Genomic DNA, 19975 nt, shown 5'->3' on the forward strand with positions numbered 1-19975 from the left:
ATTAATGGACACATAGGGATTCATTTCATTATTCAACTTTTGTATTTGAAAACTCCATAATGTGATTTTTTAAAAAGATTTTATGTATGTATGTATGTATGTATTTATAATTTATTTATAAAGAGAGAGAAGGAAAGAATAAATGGAAGGAGGGGCAGAGGGAGAAGGATAATCTCAAGCAGACTCTGCACCTGAGCACAGTCTAGTGTGGGGCTTGATCCCAGGACCCTGAGATCATGACCTGAGCCCAAATCCAGAGTTGGATGTTCAACCAACTGAGCCACCTGGGAGCCCTATAATGTATTCTTTTAATCGTGAAAAGAAGAAATTAAAAAGAACTTATTATCTTGATTAATATCTGTTTTGTTTGGTGCTAATGAGACAAGATTTAAAGACATCCTGTTAATATTCCTACTGAGAGCAGATAAAAAGCGGATAATTTTAATCTATTGGAAGGAAAGTGTAAACAAATCTGTGATTCTAAAGATGTGTGACTTTAACGTATACAGTGACAATTAACAGCATAAACAAGAAAAAAACTACACATGCCAGAAAAAGTTTTCTAAAGAAAACTTCTGAACCAATTAGTTAACATTTGAGGGAACAGCAAAGCATTTGTTAGGAGGGACATTTAGAATCCTAGCTGGTCTTAATTTTAACTAAGATTGTTAGTTTTGCTGTAATCAAGGTTTCTGTTGCTTCATGCCCATTAAGAGCCAGAGTGGAAACAAGACTATATATTGCTAATAAGTTTATGGTTTTAGTAGCCACAGATCATCTCACCCTCAGATCACTGACCCAACTCTGAAAGGCACAGAATTTTGTTCATTCTCCCAAAGTCATGAATAAAAGTCTGCCATCTGGTGATAAGTGCTTCAGGTACAGACTTGCTCAAGGTAAAAGGATTTCCTGTTGTAGAAATACAGTATTTCACCATGAAACAAAGAAGAAATGCTGATGCTGACTGGAAACTTAATAGAGATAAATACTTTTGTGTGTTTTGGAAAATCAGGAATTGCCATCCCAGGAAAAACATTCCCAGAGCGTTACCAGTCAATGGGACCCGTAAGATTAATGACAGAGTAAAGATTCAGACTCTTGACAATATGACCTCTACCCGCCCTTTTGATTTCAGAAAGCTTTGATTCTAGCATCTGGTTCAAGCTCTTGACCAGCTGGGAGTTTAGGACTGTGGCAAGTCCTCGCAACGCTCTCTGTTTTCTCCTGGCTTCTGTTTCTGTCTGGGCATTATTTTCTGTTTCATTTCTAGCTCTGAAATTTTTTTTTTTTTTTTACCACCCATCTTTTGTTATTATAACATTCAAAAAGCTTGAAGTAAGGTAGGTTTTTTTGTGTGTTTTTGTGTGTGTGTGTGTGTGTTTTGTTTTTGTTTTTGTTTTTGTTTTTGTCATAGAGTCTGGGTTTCTAACCATATGCAACTAGCTTACCTTTTTGATTGGCCAAAGAGTTCCAAAATATAGCTTCCTGCCTAATGGAGGACATCAGACTCCTCCCCCCCCTCATTATTCTAATCATGGTTCTTTGTGCTAAGGCATCCCTCTGCCTTCCTCCTCGCTTAGAAGGAGCTCTACAAAAACAAAATAATAAAAACCCTTCAATCTGTCATGACAAACACTAATGGCCGTGCGCTAACCGTCCTCTGGATGAACTCATGCTGACTTTGTAGTCTTTTCCATGAGTAGGTCTCTTTTTATGTGCATCTTGCATTAATAGTTTTTCCCAGCTTTCCTATATACTACCCTTCCCCACCCCCCATGAGAACAGTGCTTTTATCTTATTGTTAAAGAAGCAGAGCATTACAAAGCTCTTAGTAGGGACTCCATGCATACCTATTCGTTTATTATTCATGGATGCTGCATGGCATCATCAACTAGGTAAGAATCACTTTTAATTCATGACTGGTATGTGTTTGACATCTGTTCCTCCTCGTTCTCAGCCACACCACTAAGAAAGCGCTGCATTTCCTCCCTAAATTTATTTAGTATCTAAAGCAAAATGCCATTTTCTTTCAATCTCCTTTTTTTGTTCACATTGTAACTAGAAGACATTCTGGGAAACTCTGGTGTAAAAAAACTGTGATGATTGAAATTGCTGATTGAAAGTGTAGTGAAGTAGGAAAAACAAATGAGTGGTTCTAAGGCATCATGCTGGCCCTGTCATTAACAAACTGTGTGACTTTTGGCATTGCAGACTTCTCAGGTTGTGCGTGGGTGTAGGCATGCATGCAAGTGTGTCTGTGTGTTCTCTCTTTAAGATAGCATCTTGTGCTATAAAGACAGTGAGAATGCTTTGACTTGGCCTTTGCTCACTGGAGTATTGAAATTGGAAAGAAATGTCAACATCGCGATGACCCCTAACAGTTTTATCAGGTGTTTTCAGCCAACCTCTTATCATTAATCCAAAAAGACCCTAATATGCATTAAGAACACTCCCCTTTCTCCCAGATTCCACTCTTTTGCTTAACCTGTTGAATCCTACAAAGGACAGGAGAAAAAAATGCACACTGATTAGAACATGTGAGGCATATGCCATCAAAAAAATGAGAACATCGATCCTGGAACATAGGAACAGCTTGACACAACATTTATCAATTCCTTCATTTACCATCTCGTCCATATACAATGTCCATCTCAGTCAGGCACAACTCCACAAAGCCACTTAGAAAGAATGTTGGCCTGCATCCTATAACAATATATGCTTAAAGAGCTTTTTGCTGGGGGAAGAAAAAGGAGTCTCTGTGAAATTTTCAATCCACTTAGTAGTGTTCATAAAAATGGAGAACCAGCTGTTCACTGACTGTGTAGTACAATGTTCATACATATTAACCTCCAGACTACTCTAGCATCTCTTTTTCAAATTAATGCCAGACTCTCACATTTCTAATATGAGTATTATTTTTACTCAGATTTTCAGTAGCTTAATATTATGTTTTCTCTAAATACTCTTAAGATACCTAAATATCAGATTCAATTGTTTAACTCTGAGGCCAGAAGTATACTCTTGTAAATGCTAATCCAATGACAAATGTGGTAGGTTAACAGAGACCAGCCTTCCATAAGCAGGTGTATTTCATATTTCAGTTCAAGACACATATAATGAACTAATTTTATTTCAATATATTTTTCCTAAGTAATTGACTTCTACTTTTCTAAGTGATCATTTAGGATGTCAGATATTTGCCATTATAGAGACAATTTACTTTGGTGAAGATAATCTACTGGAACTTGCATTACAGTTAAGACAAGTTAGAACCTAGTGTCTGATGGGTTCATGGCTATGCTGATAGAGGCATCGTAGCCCAAAAGCATTTTCTTCAAAACTTGGCTAATATATTGATGAAGAATTATTATGAAGGAAATAGTTTTTAGAGTTTGACCAATACACAGCAGAAAAACACTGCTTTTCAAGTTTTGTAAGATACCATCTTTTCTATCTCCTTCTTTTCTGTATTTTTAGTCATTTATGTTTTTTTAATGATTAGGTATCCACACAAGTGATGTTTGAAAAAGTATAAAAATATATGAATTCTTATTTATAGTGCCCATTGTTTCAACAGAAGAATTACTTGCATAATTTATAAAAATAATTTCTGGGGCACCTGGGTGGTGCAGTTGGTTGAGTGACCAGCCCTTGATTTTGGCTCACGTTATGGTTTCATGGTCATGAGATCAGCCCTGTGTCAGGCTCTGTGCTCAGCAGGCAGTCTGCTAGAGATTCTCTCTCCCTTTCCATCTGCCCCTCCACTTGCTCTTGTGCTCTCTCTCTCTAAATAAATAAAATCTTAAAAGAGAGAAAAAAAAATTCTTTTGCTTTTAGATTTCTCACTTTTTGAAGGGCCTACAAAATATCAATAAATATTTTAAGGCACTTATTCCCATTTACCAATTATGTATAGATATGAACAAGGACTGTCATTGGCCTGAAACATGCCTTTCTTTCTCCTAAACTTTCAAAGATAAGCAACAGTTCCAGGGTGACACAAATGAAACATCCAGTCTCCTATATTAATTGATAATTTAAAAATTCCAAATTGCCTTTTGGACAATTTCTGATAATTCACTTACCTCAGATTGTTTCAATGAGATACATAATTTTTCTTTTAACAGCATGTTTTACTAAATCATCAGCTTCCATGTTTCAGATATTAAAGCAAATTCCTTGTCTCTCTTTTAAAAAATTGATTGCAGTCGGTGATTTCTTTAACATTTTAAAAGACATTTCAAAAGAGTTTGCATGAACAACTTTAATATATGAGGGTAGTTAATTTTGCCTTGCTGAACATCATTTTAGCAAAGGATAAATATACTGGATGAGTCAAGCATATTGCACATTTAAGATTTTAAATCTGACAGGCACAATATGTAGTATGGGGAGGATTATTTTCTTTACAAAAAAAAAAAAAAAGAAGACAAGTGTGAAATTAGATCATTCATAACTGCACGTCTAGCTTCAGATCTATAGCCTGACCAGAGATGCAGTGTTCTCTACGTCTGTGTTCCACGCAACCAAAGATGAGCACTTTGTATATCACAGTCTTAACTCACTTGTTCTTAGGAAAAGCATCATGAAATTTATTGTTCATCATTCAGAAACCAACAGAGGAAATAATCTGTTAGAGATTAGAGTACACTAGAAAGATATGGAACCTATACTAAAAAAAAGAAAAATAAGTTCTTCACCCAACAACATACAATAAAAATTTGAAAAAAATGGAAAATCATCTTGTGTTTCTAGATTCCAAATACCGAATACTGATTTTTCTAGATTCCCAATACCGAATACTGATTATTCATGACTACAATTCAGCTTCATCGGTGGGGAAGTGGGGAAACTCTTTGAAAGGGGATAAACAGTAAATCTGAAGTTAAATTTGAAATTAACAAGAAAATGTGGCCAAAAGTAGTTTACAAATGAAGAGCAATAAAGAAGTAACGTCTTACCCTAAAATGTTAGCATGTGCTATAAGCAGAAAATAATTAAAACATTGCGGTACTAGAGTCAACAGAGAAATGAGACAAAATAGCTCCAAACCAGAACCCAGGATACTAATATTTAGCATCAGCAGCACTCAAATCTGAGATATTACCTTTTGGTAGACCCAACCAATTAAATGATGTGCTTTCTAACATCTAGTATTTTCATGTGTATTGAAAAAAACGTATTTACCCTTAGGGGTAGATATAATCATATACATAAAATATATAAGCAAAATAAATTAATTACATTCTATAATTTCTTTGCATTTGGAACTGATATTTTTTTTGAGAGAGAGAGACAGCAGGAGAGACAGAGAGGGAGAGACAAAGAGAGCATATATGCGGTAGAGGGGAGGGAGGCGTAGAGAGAAAATTTTAATTAATCTAGGCTTGATCTTGGGACCCTGAGAGCATGACCTGATCATGACCTGAGCTGAAATAAAGAGTCAGAGCCTTAACAGACTGAGCCACCCAGACTCCTGAGAACTGAACTCTCTTAAATCACTTTTAGATTTGGAGTTTTCAATTTTCTACTTTTTTTCACACAATGCAATTGTTTCGGATATGAAAACCATCAGTTATGTGATATTTCTGAAGAAAAAGTCACTAATGTTGGCATTTGAATTCTGAATCTGCAGTCATGTAGGGCTAGCCATATTTTGATATCAGCTTGTAGCATATTGGTAAATATATCTGATTCAGCACATCCTTCAAATATTAGTTGGACTATTTGGTTCCTAGGGATTAAAAAGGTGCTCCAGTATTGTCTCTGGAGAATGGCCTTCCACAGGGTCACGTATTCTGCAAGCTTTAATGCTGGAGCTTTTGAGGTTTATATATGTGCATATAATGGCAAGCACAACCTGAGTGACCATGATTTTTAGGTTGTAAATGTTTTGGTGATAAAAAGGTCTTAGAATTAATATAATTTAGCATGTTACAGACATCAAGGATTATTGCTGAAAATGAAAAATTATTCCCCTCAAAAAAGTACGGAAAAAATTTTTTGAAGAAAAATTCAACCTCTTTTCTAACGTAATGAATAATAATGCCGGCCACACCTTCCCCCAAAAGATGCCTTGAGGTTCTAAATGCAATTAGGCACAATGCACATAAAATTTTTCAATATGAAGCACTCACTATACAGTATATAGTACCCTTTTTATGAATACTTAGACAATTGGGCAAATCTGTATTTTTTAATGTTTCTTTTAGTTTTTCAAAATTAACACCAGAATTAATACTAAAACTACTTTTCCACAAATTGTTTTTCAACCTTTTATTTTTATTTTTTTTTGTTTTGTTTTTGTTTTTGTTTTTCAACCTTTTAAATTCGTTGTCAAAACCCTTTCTTTCTAGCAATATATGAGCATTATTACATTTTCAGTGATAAAATTTTATTTGTATATCAAAATTGGAGTGCTATTGTACAAAAAAAGTGCTTCATTATTTTTATATCTTTCTTAAATTTGACATACTGATCCACTGCATGCATCACTATTGCATTTGTGCTAATATAACTAATCAAAGCTTGTTCCAAGTCTTTAATGCCATCAAAGGTGCTTACAATCTTTACTCAATCTTCAAATTAAAACAAACATTAAAAAAATTTAATTAGAGATATTTTGGGATTTAAGACCTATAGTTTCTGCATGATATATCAACTTTCTTGTAAAAATTCTTAACAATAGTTTACATTCTGAAATCATTCAAATTAGTGGTATTTCACTTATAATAGGATCACTTTGTAAAAAGTGATCAAACTTAAAATAATATCAATAAAATAGATCAGTTATACATAAAACAGAGATATGTTAAAATGTTTAAACCAAAAGATAGAGAAATTGATTTCAATTATTGTTAAGCATTACAACTGAAATCACCATCCCTTGCAGAAAGGGCAAGGAGAAAATGTAGTGACTTACACTTTGCTTTTAAAAGTAAGCTCAATAAATCATTTTGGAAGAGATATTTTCTTCTTGGCATTAAAGTCTAGGCAGATTTTCTGGGAACAGACTAGTCAGTTTCTTAAATTGCCTTTTGTGAAAATAAAGAAATATTCTTTTATTACTACCTTTATTTGATCATCAATAAAACATTAAAGCACAGAATTAAATGTAGTTAAGCAAAAATTTGTCTACCCAGAATTCACAAAACTTAATACAGGGACAGCTCTGAGACCAGTCCTATAAGGGTTGATACTTGTCAGGCAGAATTAATGTTAGTAAACACAGTTCTTCCTTAGGACGTGATCACGATAATTGATCTCTAAAATTTGTTAGCTCTAGATTGGTTTAGTAGGGTTGCCAGTTTAGCAAATAAAAATACAGACTATCCACTTAAATTTGAAGGTCAGACAAGTAACAAATAATGTTTTAGTAAAAGACTATCCCATGCAATATTTGGTACCTGTTTAAGCTAAATGTTTTTCATTATTTATTTGAAATTCAAACTAAACCGGTGTCTTGTATTTTATCCATTAACCCTAGTCTTGTTCTCAATTTCTGAAATGCTTTTTCATTCTAAAAATAAGATACTGATGTAACTATTTAGACAAAAATAATCCCTTGCTTTAATTTAGGTTTTATAAATAACAAATAGGATGAATCTGAAAAAGTCTCAGAGATATGTTAAAAATGAATCAAACAAACAAACAAACAAAAAACCCAGAACATACTTCGGTTCCCTGGTTAGAATTAGTTTTCAATACAATTAGTTCTATCTGTATAACTCCATGTGTTTTATTTTACGTATTTAAAAATATTATTTTAGAAAGGTATTTTTGGCTTCATTGAGCTGACAAAGTGGACCATCATACACACAAACACACACACACACACACACACACACACACACACCCCTCTACTTGTGACTGAATCTGAGCAATGTTTGAGTAAGGGCCTCATGTTATAGAGTTAGGGAGTTTCTTGGCTCTGTTCATCTCCACTTTGACTTGTTCATAAGTTCCAGATAGTACTAAGATATCTGTCAGTAGCTTTAGTTATTTACCCTCCTATATTTAAGTCCAGCAGAAAATATGTGTTGGTTCCTACTGGCAGCTTCAAGCAAAACCAGGTAGGAGTTTTGACTCCTAGCTTACACTGAGTCATGTGCCTGTCCCTTAACCAATCACTAAAGCCAAGGGTATGTTTATAATGTTTGGGTCAAAGCATACTCCAATCCCATGAACTGTTGTGCCCTAAACTTAGTCAAAATTTAGCTGAGAGTTAGCAAAGCACACTCTAGGAGATTTTCCCAAATGAACAGCAAAAGTTGCCATTCCTATTATACTAATACTAACCATTAATATTACCTCATTTAATATGTAGATTCCCTGTGATGCATTTCATTTCTGCATAATCAATACACTCTAAGATCGTCCCATTTTCCTGTGACAATAGCAGTTTTAGTCATCTGAAATAATTTGTAAGAATTTTAGCATTATATTTGATATATTTTATATACAGCTGGGCTCATTCATGTGATTAGAGTTATCCACAAAATATGACTTCTAAGTAATGAAATAAATGTATACAAAGTAAAACCTTCAGAAAATTTAAATAAATAATTAAGAGGTTCCTGATAATTACTATTTTATTTTATTTTTAAGATTTTATTTATTTATTTATGAGAGACACAAGGAGAGAGGCAGAGACACAGGCAGAGGGAGAAGCAGGCTCCATGCAGGGAGCCCGACAAGGGACTCGATCCTGGGTCTCTAGGGGTGACTAAACCACTGAGCCACCCGGGCTGCCCGATAATTACTATTTTAAAGTAAATCCATCAATGTTTTATCCTTTCCATCATATACCTTGTACAACAATCATCACTGTTTTCATATAGCCCTTGAACTATGCAAATATTAAAAAAAAAAAAGCTTGGTGTAACCAATAACCAGCCTTGGTACTAATAAAATATGCAAATTCAATTATGAAACACACGGTATTCATATAACTGGTATCAAGCATTTCCAAAATCAGCATCGACAGAGGGAATGGAAGCTTCAATCTCTGAGGATACAAATACTTTCTTAGGATATGTCACTACGGAATAATTGAATGTGCCATGGGAAAAAACCTCAAAGCCAGAGTAAAGCAAATCTTATGATTTTGTCAAAGTTGAAAGAAATCTGCAAATACCTTTTTTTTTAAATAGCAAGCTTAAAAGCATGCATTCATTCTTCTAAATAAGTCCTATATATTATGTGTATATATGTGTCTATGGAATTTTAATTCATTTGTATTTGTATCCATAGAATATAATATGCTGTGTGTATACATATACACATGTATGTATATATAAAAATATTTATATATTTATTTCTAATATAAATAATAGGTATATTATATAATATATAATATTGATACTATTAAATATTATATTAATAAATAACAATTAATATTATAAATTATATACATTAAATATGTGTATGGATATTTATATTGATTATTACAGATTATTGATATCAATAAATAATATAAATATATGTGAGCATGCAACATACAAATATATATATATATACAAATATATTTACATACATGTATGCATATGTATACATATACTTTATTTTAGGGCATGAGAGATGAGGTGTATGTTTCTACTCTGACATTTAATATGCTTTCATAAAAATTGCATCTTTACTTATGGTTTAGATCAATAAGAATTCTTTGAAAATCCAAAAGTTAATCACCACCATACCCTAATTATCCAACACTGGAAGGTTAGCTGTGTCCCCTTGATTCTAAAGAAGTTTCAGGTTGGCATAATCTATTCTTTTAAATGAAGGAATTAAGCTTGGGAATTGGGTCATTCTCCTTTCACTCTCACGGCATACATGGGCATGCATATAAACAATATTTCCTGGGTTGGGGATATGTTTCACGGCACAAAAGTCACACAGGAATCTAGTATCCATAAGAGTAAAACCGAATAATTATCTTCACATTGGTAATACTTATCGCTTGCTTCACAAACGAAGCATGTTAGTGAATAATTCTCAGGGATGATGAGTAGATAATGAAAGCATACATTCACAAATCACTTTGACTCTTTCATAAGTGCAGTTTTCCATTTGGAAATTTCTCTGAGATCTCTTGGTAATTCACACTTGGAGGTAACTGAATACGTGACATATTTTGAAGGGTAACTGCTGATTTCTGATCAAGTGGGTAAATAAAGAAGAAGTTATTAAATGAGAAGAACAGTTGGTCCAAAGTCACCACAATAAAGGGCACACATTTTCAGGTTCATTACGCCTCACAAAATATTTAAGACATTATAATTAATTTAAATTTTCCTTTAGGCAATTGATTTCCTGATGTTTCCAATTTTGTTTTTCAGGGGATACCAGCAGTATGAATACATAAGTTTTATGGTTCTGTTCCCTCCCTATTTACTTTTTGAGTAAATGGTACTAAAATAAGTAATCCCAAGATAGAAATATGCATTTGATTATAAGATTTAATAGTTTGAGTCATGTTGGGCCTTTAGCAATATAAATGTTAATACCTTTTTAGGAATTAAATACCATACCTCTTCATTTATTAGGGTGTTATCTATCTATCTATCTATCTATCTATCTATCTATCTATCTATCTATATATATCTAGATATATATATATATCTAGATATATAGAGAGATGTATATATGTATATATTTGCATATACATACTTAGGAAGCAATAACTGAGAAATCAAATAATTTTAATTTTCTCAAAAACATTTTTAAACTATGTGATACCTTGTTCACTGATATAACAAAGTTGTGAATATTAACTTTTTTCATGAAAATTAAAGGCATCCTCATGTACATCATTATGTATATCATCTCCTGCAATATTGTCATCGTTAAATTCTGCATGGTCTGTGTGACATGTTACAGGTAACTACAAATGCTTTGCTATTTCATCGATGGGCGGAATGATGTGGAACAGTAGAGGTCTGGTAGTTTCTTTGCGGGCCTCTGGGAACACCGGTTCTGAGGTAAGTCAGCCCCCATGGATAAAGTATGATCACCTGGAGACCAGCATCTCACCTGATACCCGAGCCATGTGGAGGGTCCTTAGAGGATGAGATGCCACGTGGAGAGATAAAGAGCCCAAAAAGCAGCAAGACACCAGGTCTGTGAGTGATTAGCCCTCATCTGGAGAGTGGATTTTCTTCCAGCCCTGACTACCCCCAGGAGATGCCATATGAATCAGGAGTGAATAGCTCATTGGGACCCTTTCTGAATTTCTGACCCATAAAATCATGTGCAAATTAAAATTGTTATTTTAAGACATTAAGTGGAGGGGATTTTGGTACACCAGAATAGATAATTAGAACACTGAAAATAAATTCAAGGTGACTATGATAAACTGAGCTTAATTAGCTAGTGATCAGTAGACTCTAAACTGGGAGCTATGGTGCTTCCTTTCCTCTCCCAAGGAGGTGGTGGGGGAGAAACCTGAATTTGGAATTTACAAATTTTTAGAAAATTTTCTTTTCTCCCTAATGTCCAAAGACCATTTCTGCTTACTCTGAGCTTGAGTCTATATTCTGAATGACTGAGGCAGTTAGAAATCACACTGCTGGATTAATGGAAGAAAGCTGATAAATGCCAGAGTGATTTATCTGATAGTTGGTTACTGAATAAAACCCTCTGATTATTGCTCAGGTCTTACGGACAGTTTGATCACATTTTAGACCTTGGAATCATTAAATTGTGATATTACTTTTCTCCAGAAACCACAGCCTGATTATATTTGAGGCAATTTAAAGGAAAGAATGTAGATTCAATACTGTTCTGGACATAGTATATCCCTAGCACATATTTGCTAATTGATGAATTAGAAAGCTGAAGCTGCATGTAACACTTGCCTTCGATTTTGCTGTTACTACCCTCATCTAAACCACTGTGTTATCTTCACTTGATTTTCCTCCAACAGTCAAGTATATTCCTTCTCTGGTCTTGCTGTTCTCTTACAATGGCAAGTTCAGGGACCAGATACATGCGTGGCCTGTTCCTCACTTCACTGAGGTTCTTTATCAGATCAGACAGGCCCTTCTTCAGTACTTCCCATCTGCTTGATTACTCTATCCTTGCACCATACTTCATTTGTCTTCATACCCCTTATTCCTATCCAACATATTTTGTTATGGTTTTATGCTCTCATTTGATTATATTTTCTATGAGAAAAAAGTCTGGTTGATAGCCATCCATTGTACTACCCCTCCCCACCACCCCCCAAAAAAGATACAAGAACTTTGCGGTATTTCCAGAATCCGGAGCAGGATTGATGAGTGGTTTGATTCTAATTCTGTCAAGGAGGAAACATCTTGACACTTTGGGTGACAAAGCGAAGACTGAGAACATCACTTTAGTACTTAGGCACACCCTGTGGTTGCTACGGGTTAGTGTTAAGATCTTGTTATTAATCGTCACCACATCATTCTGTACTTCTTTCCAACAATAGTCAATCCCCGCCTCTCTTAAAACCCTTTTCATAGCCTGGATATCAGTTCAAAAGTCCTAGATCAAAGGTCCTGCCCAATTTATTCCACGGAATAAAGCTCTTAATCTTTTCACTTAAGGCAGGGTATGCTTAATATTCCTTTTGTTTCTGTATCAAAAGTTCACTTTAGTTAAGAGACCATTAATTCATTCCTTTTTTATTACAATAGCCACTGAGGATTAAACTAGTTTAAAATTATGCAGCCATAAAAACTGACCTTCAAAATGCACTGAGCATTTATAGCCTTCTCATTTGTTGATAAGCAATCGAAGTACGAATGGACTGCATGTTAGATGAACTATTAGTCATAGAGATAGGCTTTTAAAATTTCAATTTCATTTGAAGTATCCCAAGTGTTGTATTTGCAATATTTTGCAGAATAAGATAGCATTTTTCAGTATTTTTTTAGCAAAGTTTCTTTGTTTTTGTGCAGATACACAACCGTTTGTATTATTTAAGAGGTGCCGTCTGCTATCTATCTGATGCTACTCTTTTTAAAATTCAGTGTTTAACCAACACACCTGATGCATTATGTACAAAAAGATACGAGTATTTTGTTTATAGTACCCCCTATCATTTGCCTGGCTCAGATTGCCCTTAAATCAAATTTTATGTAGAGGAAAATATATATATATATATATTTTTGAGTATATATAATATATTTTTAGCATATTTTGAGTATTTTGAGTATGATAATATATCTCTATCTCTATCTATCTATCTATCTATCTATCTATCTATCTATCTATCTATCTATCTTCTTATTTTCTCCAGATAACCTGGAAGAAATAAGTTTAAGAAATCAGTGAAATTGGGGAATCCCCGGGTGGCTCAGTGATTCAGCGCCTGCCTTTGGCCCAGGGTGTGATCCTGGAGTCCCCGGATCAAGTCCCACATCGGGCTCCCTGCATGGAGCCTGCTTCTCCCCTGCCTGTGTCTCTGCCTCTCTCTCTCTCCTCTGTGTCCTTCATGAATAAATAAATAAATAATCTAAAAAAAAAAAAAAAGAAATCAGTGAAATTCCTCCCTTGCTCACTCCATCCCAATGAGATCTTACTATCATGTTATCATCAAGTCACATTTTAGGACTTGCAGTCTAAAATAAGTTGTTGTATTTTTGTAGTTTCCCCAGGGTGGGGGGATTACATCAAACTACTTTTATGCATACAATGGAAAATAACTTATCCTCCATACTGGACATCTAAATAAGAACAACATCAATGAATGTGACCTTCTTTCCATAAGAAAACTGGCCCTCCAATGGGCAGCATGGTACCCAAAAGGATGGCACTTATTTTTTAACATTTGGTTAATATACCTTGTATCAAGCTGGATCAATCACAAAGTGGAGAGTAAAACAGTTCTGTGACTTGGATGCCAGCAGTGCTGTCCACAGCTGTCACAAGCTAAATATAAAAAGTCATCACTCTTCTAATCTATGGGGTTTTTACTTTTTTGTGGCAAAGGTTTGATTTGTGCACGTACCTGTCCCTGTGCACTTTAACAGTTCCTTGTGGCTATGATGTGTCATCAACATACACAAAATTGTAAATGGGATGGTAAGTGCTGAAATCCCTCAATTTATAACACAAAGAAGTGTGCCAGGAGGCACATGACAGTTTTGTCCTACAAGGATTGAGGGCTGTTTGAATTAATTTGCTCTCAGCGAATGATACCCACTGTCAAGCAACTGATTCATAGCAGTTCTGACAAGAATTAGAGACTCAGGAGAATCCAGGGAGGAGATATGCAAGGCTGGCTCCTGGACTTTGAAATGGATTGCATTAATTCTCTTTGAGGACTTTGAGAGCACAAACAGAAATAATCGTTTGTTGATTTTCTGAATCATGTATATGCAGGCGTGTGAAAAATTAATGGAAGTGTCCTTCACTGGCCTCAATACAGTTATCTGTTTTTCCCTATTCATTATCAGTTGGGTGTGTGTATGTGTGATCTTTAATAGAATTAGGATTTTCAGGAAGAGAACTGTGATAATGTTTGTTAAATATGTCATGTCTGACCATCATGTTAAGCACCTAATAAGCAAGCAATATAATTGTAGGTAGAGTCATTAACTTAGATCTTAGAAGTTAATCAACATCAACAGAAGAGTGTCAAGTTTGAGCAATTCTTTTGGAAATTGGTACAGCAGGCTCAGTTTGGGGCCAGATGAACATCTAGACAAATCTTAATAAGTCTGTCTAATGTCTTCCTATGAAGTTGTATTTAAATGAGAAGTTAATTACTGCCACCTGAACCATGTTCACATGATCAGTCTCATTGGCCCAATTTAACTGAGGAGATTTTTACCGAAAACATATCTCACAGGGGAAGCAGGAAGGAAGGAAGATGGAAGAAAATAAGGAAATGAGGAGCTGAATTATTAAATGCCTATCATGTGCCTATCTTCATATTCACACTTCACATTTTCACAATTACTGTGTGTATGTGAGTGTGTCTCCTCCTCCACTCTCTCAACTGTAATCCTAAGTAGGAATTATATGGACAGCTCTAAAAATCTATATAAAATGGAGAAAAGGAAAGACAGTATTCAGTAAGCCATGTAATCCTGACATTCTAGGTCTCTAGCCTGGAAAACACCCATACCTGAAAATTAAATAGGGGAAAATATAAGCTGAGTACATGTGCCTTAGATTCACATGAACAGGAATACTACCTTATTGCTTCATAAGTATTCAATTTAAACAGGAGACACCAGGATAATCTTTTTTGGAGGGTAAATGGGAGTCAAAGAACAGAATTATCAGGGAGTGTGTGTTTGTGTGTGTTTCTCTTGGTCCTGACTAAATGGGTACACAACCGGTTCTAACAGCCCACAGTAACTCTGTTTACATATCAGAGTACTAGAAATCTCAGATTAAGCATTATTCTCTTTTATGGATCTCTTGAAAATGCAAGTAATCCCTGGAGTGGCAAGGCATGAAGTCACTAACCCTTCTGAGACTTAGTTTACCGAAGCATGCCTTATAAAAGGAATTTCTTTAGGAAATATGGTAATACCCGGAATAAAAGGAGACTGTGGAGCATAGAAATGAATGGGCATCATTACAAAGATAAACTTCATTAACTTCAATTGGTCAAGTGCTAGAGAAGGAGAAACCATTTCAATACATGAAGCATTTATTTAAAAAAATAAGGAATTCTCTATTTCTAGGATTCTAGTTGTCCCCCTTAGCAATTCAAGAATGGGTAAAAGGTATTCCTTCAGGACTTTTTAAAAAATATTTTATTTGAGAGAGAGAGAGACAAAGACAGAGAGCACACAAACAGGTGGAGCAGCAGAGGGAGAAGCAAACTCCCTGCTCTGGGAGGCTCGATCCCAGGACCCTGAGATCATGACTTGAACCAGAAGCAGATGTCTAACTGAATGAGCCATCCAAGGCCCCCCTTCGGAATTTTTAATAAAAATATATTCTAATGACTCCTAGGAATATGCTTGGACAGTAGCTTCTCTGTGAAGGAATGGGGTCTCTCTCCTGAACAATATTATTTACGGATCTACCAGGGACTCATATTATGAATAATATTATGAATCTATTAATGGATTTATTATTTATAGATCTTCATGTTATTTATGGATACGGGTGCATAGCAGAAAGGCACTCAACGGTTTTACTTTTTGGTTTTGATCATATCATTCCCATGCACATATAGTAGGGAACTTCCTCGTCTGCTGTCTCCAATCTACCAGAATCAGTACTGCAGCCTCTCTTTGGCCAGCATGATACTCTGGGTCTTTTGATCTCAATGATAAAGATACTGCATTACCCCAAGAGACAGAGATCAAAAGATTTTACTCTCCTTTTTCCCTATCAATTACAATTGCAAGCTCTGGTCAGGGCTTTGACAAAAAACCATTAGACAAAGTGTAATTAATGAAGAAAAAAAATCTCAATAAAAGATCTTTAAATATTTCATGATTTCTTAACACAGGCAAAAGACTCTGGCTTATTTTGCCTACTCTGATGATTTTTATACCATCTATTTCCCATAAAAAGAAAAACTTCTTACATAGTTTTTCTAGAGACCTTTAAGTCACGCATGGGTGAGTTTTTCTGAATGTCTTCCCAAACGTACATGAAATAAGAAGTTTAATAAGATGGTTCTTAAGATTCTTTTCACTCTAAATATCTAAGGACTCGGACAATGTCACGTTACTTAAAACATTAGAAAGACCAGAGTGATTGTTATTTTGCAAGAAACCATTAAAATTACTCATTTCTATTATTGATTTTCTAAAGCTTCCCAATTTTTCTCTCTCACTTTAATTAAAGGAATTAATATTTTCTGATTTTCAATTCATATCCAATTCTGTGCCCTATATGGTAAACTATCCAATAAAATCAGATTTTCTATTTTGCAAATTCTACAATTTGTGGCCACAAAGTCATTAGTAGCCTTCCATCTTTGTGCATGCTCTATTCAGTCTTTGTTTTGCTTTCATGTATTCAATCAACGAACACTGAGTGGAGCCTTCCTGAGTGTCAGTTACTATCATACCAGGAATAAGAAGAATGAATACAAAAGAGTCTCATCTTATTCAAAGAAAAAAAATGTCCTTGAAAATAAGAGAGGATCCAATAGATTTCCCAAATTCAAATGTACATAGCTCATTCTGAAACTGCACCATGGATGAGTTAATTCCAGAGTACGAACAATACCCTTGACTGGGAGAAAGCCTTTCCTAAACATTTGGGCAACTGCTAAGTTTCTAAAAAAAATCATAAAATGCCCCTAGACATCATGGAAATTTTTCATAGGTAGCTGATTTTCCACCAGAACTCACATATCAGAGTTAGCTATTGGATGGTTAAGAACTGGAAAGGAAATTTCTTTGCTGTGAAGCGGGTAACGCCATTTATCTGAGAGTACAGATACTGGTTCTTGCTGCTGGATTTACTCAAATCTATAGTTTGGTGCTGCCACAGGAGCATCATTGGTGTGCTGGGCTCTAGAAAAGAAATAGCATCTACTGATGGAAGCCCATGAACATTTTAGGTTGCTATCAATGACAAGCTCTAAAATGTGTGATAAAGTGGATGTCATTTGGGTTGTCACCATCAGTAGTGGCCCTAGGTAGAAAAAAAGAAGGTATCCAACGTCTTCCTTTTCCCTCCAGATCCTTTTCTCGGTATTGCTCTGCCCTCCCTACGAGTCTATTTCCATGTGGCCTTTGTTCTCAACTCACTCCTGAAGCCCTATCAATTGTGCTAAAGTAATAGAATTATTTTCTGAGATGTTTCTGCATGTTTAAATGGCACTTTTAAAAACTGAAAAATCATTGTGGGTGATCAAGGGAAGAATCTCTAATATATATTTTTAAGTCTTGTGTAAAATTGCAGGGGAAAAATGAGCCCGTGAATCCTGCACGGAGGCTACCATCCATTCTACATATTCTTCAGCCTTGTCTTTATGACCTCAGATGAACAATATTTTCCTTCTTAACATTTTAAGCACCCACAGATTGGAGAGTGCCACTGTGTGCTATTTAGGCACACAAGAGCATCTGTCTTCTTGGCTTTGCCCATCACTGCCACACACCATGGTTACGCCACAGAACTTTATTCTAGGACAAAGTCATAATGAGGTGCAGTCTGCATTCCACATTTTATCTTCTCCATTTTTGAGGCTGCTGCAGCCCCTGGGATGGCCACGTTCTCATTCCAAGGAATCTGTTAGGTGGTACTTAGGAAGGGTGATTCAGGAGCCTGGACTTGCTCTCAGCATGGATGAAGATATAGGATCCGTGAAGCGCAGCTGGGCAAAATGAAAATGAGACCTGAGTTCTGCAGAGTGGGAGTGAGGTCTTTGCTCTCCAAAGGTTTGGCCAGAAAGTCCTGCATCTCTAATTTAGGAACCAGGCAGTATGCCACCATTGCAGGTAACTAAACAGGTAAAACAAAACTTCCCATTTCCATTCCCCCATTTCAATTGTTTCAAAATTCACATTTGATTCTACAATCATCAGATTACCCAAATGGGAAAATGCCCCATGGATCATCTGATGACAGGGCTTGCCTTGTCTGTGTTCTCGCTCCAGCCACCATGTTTCTTCCTCTCTATTCTCCTAGTGAGGTTGTCATCATCCTTTAGGCAAAATATTATCAGTGAAAGTCTTGCCATGCCCATGCTTCATATTTCTGAAAATCATTTTTAAATTGGCCTGTGTTTGTAAACACTTCTTAATTATTACCTGATTAACAATTCAGAAAATCTTTCAATATAACTGCATTTTTTTCCTGTTCCCTGGAAATCAAGCCACTTAGAAAATAACTTCTATCTCCCTTATTTATTGTTGATTTTTTAAAAATTCTAACATTTGAACTCAGAAAATCAAAGAAACGAGGGAATTGTATGAGTAGAAACAGAAAATTCATGCTATATAATTTCATTTTGGCATAGTCAGATGACTCTAAATTCTGATCAGTTAAATCAACCTCGCACTGTGAAAGCTGCATGAACTATATTGTCCATACCTTCAATGGGGTCAAAGAAGAGAAAAAAAGTATTTCTGATCAGAGTCAGATCATGGAGTTGAGCAGAGATCAATCCATACTGTTACCATAACAGAAAAATAAAACATTTCAAAAGCTTTATCTAATCGGGTATGTCTCCCTTCTTACTGTGCATGACATTATGTATATTTTAAAAAATATCTTGCCTACCTATGAAGCACATTTATAGGAAATGGAAACGTCTACTGTGTAAAACCAAAGGAATGGGTTTGTCTCTTTATTCCTTTATGGAGCAGGAACTATGGTGTCACTCGAGGTAGGCCTTAATCAGAGTAACACAGACATGCCCAAATGATGAAAATTCAGGCACAACCCATATCTTCCTATTCTGCTATCCAGCTAAATTAGATAAGCTACACAGAATACTATTTTCATTAACACATGCTAAAGTAAAATCACATTCAAGTTTTTCATATTCATAGATATCAAGTAGAGCAATCAATCATGTAGAAGAGAATTGGGTCCTAAATATCCACATACAGGTCAAGTCTGGCTTCAAGAGGGCAAGAAAGCAAAAACAATGAGACATCAAAATGACGTGAGCCCAAACTATGAGCTGTATACTTTTCACTTTGCTAAAGAAGTGAATGGAAATCTTCTGTTATTCTCTAACATTTGTTTGTCCAACCCACGTCCAAAACTCTTAAAATCTCTTTGGCTTTACAGGAAGGTCTTAACCTGGACACATAAATTAAGGCTTTTACTACTGTATTTTAATATTTGTATTAATACAATACAATTTGATGACATGACAACCCAAATTCCGATATCAGTGTGTAATTGTAAGAAGTCCTTTTTTTATAAACCACTTTGAATGCTGTGAACTTACATAAAGGACATAAGGAAGAACAGATTTGATATATTCAGACTCACATACCTGCTGAGAAAAAAATCATTAAAGTCTCAGAAGGGCATCAAAAGCCTAAGCATTGCAAATTTTATCTGACTT

The 19975-nt window shown here is 35.2% G+C and overlaps 1 protein-coding gene and 1 long non-coding RNA gene across 2 annotated transcripts in view; one reads left to right on the forward strand and one right to left on the reverse strand.

Annotated features, from left to right (window-relative positions):
* The window catches only part of LOC119869503, a 54142-nt gene extending 40925 nt beyond the window's left edge, over positions 1 to 13217 (forward strand). The window contains exon 3 of the long non-coding RNA XR_005371190.1: positions 10879 to 13217. This is a non-coding gene — a long non-coding RNA (uncharacterized LOC119869503). The remainder of the gene's footprint in view (positions 1 to 10878) is intronic.
* The window catches only part of CNTNAP2 (contactin associated protein 2), a 2034882-nt gene that overhangs the window by 1848237 nt on the left and 166670 nt on the right, over positions 1 to 19975 (reverse strand). The gene's annotated exons all lie outside the window — the stretch shown is intronic.

This window comes from Canis lupus, chromosome 16 (assembly GCF_011100685.1).
Source record: "Canis lupus familiaris isolate Mischka breed German Shepherd chromosome 16, alternate assembly UU_Cfam_GSD_1.0, whole genome shotgun sequence".
Classification (NCBI taxonomy): domain Eukaryota; kingdom Metazoa; phylum Chordata; class Mammalia; order Carnivora; family Canidae; genus Canis; species Canis lupus.